Source organism: Adiantum capillus-veneris, chromosome 21, assembly GCF_014529385.1.
Source record: "Adiantum capillus-veneris isolate H3 chromosome 21, ASM1452938v2, whole genome shotgun sequence".
Lineage (NCBI taxonomy): Eukaryota > Viridiplantae > Streptophyta > Polypodiopsida > Polypodiales > Pteridaceae > Adiantum > Adiantum capillus-veneris.
Genome location: NC_140951.1, coordinates 40,147,181 through 40,148,098, shown reverse-complemented (window position 1 = coordinate 40,148,098; position 918 = coordinate 40,147,181).

Below are 918 nucleotides of genomic sequence, written 5' to 3'. Positions count from 1 at the left end.
CTCGCCTTTGCTCGTCTCCCCTACCGACTCATGGGCGACAACCTTCCTTTGATGCAGGGCCTGCAAGATACTGAAGAAGGGCTCATTGGAAGGGTGTGGCTTCAAGGGCGCAGTGTTCTTTGCTCTTTGCGGTTGAGCGATGGGTATCCTTTTGGATGCGATGATGCTTCTGCTATTTGGGTCAGTCTCTTGGATCAGTCTCGCGTTAAGCATCTTGGTGATGGACAAGGGTATTGAGGTGACAAGTTTCTGCTCATGATGGCATCCCCTTGGGGCTTCTACGGGCGGCTTGGTGGGATGTGGATCTTCTGGTTCAGGTGGTTCATGATTTCCTACTCGATCTCAATTTTGGTTCTTGGTCCTCGTGAGGCACGGCATTAATGGTGGCAGCAGTGACACGGTGGTGGCACCTCGAGAGCTCCTGGTGGGTGATGGGGACTAAGGGCCCAGCCCCTTCTTCGTATGCTTGGTGTCTTGTCGAGGGTGGCTCCCTGTTCAACCGTTGTATGTAGTCTGTTTTCATGGTGTTGAAGGTCTGGTCGAGGGTGGCTCCCTGCTTAGCCGATGTGTGGTGGTTGGACACTATGTGGTGCCATGGCTAGATCTGAACATGGTGTGGCTTTGTAATTTTTTGATTTTGTTAATATACTACACTCACTATTGTGAGTTCTGGGGAAAAAAAAAGTTTTAAAGTTAACCTTCATGTCACAGATTTCGACAATTATGTTAGTTTAGGCTGGATACACACTGCCAATGCGGGTGCCCATCACTTTTGATGATGGGCGGGCATGCATTACACACTGGCTACATTATTTTATCATAAAGCAAAATCATTTTCAGCAGCTGCGTCCATCGCATTGATTCGCCGCCTGATTTTGGCTGACCTGGCAAAAGCTCAACCCCCGCCCGAGCTTGGGC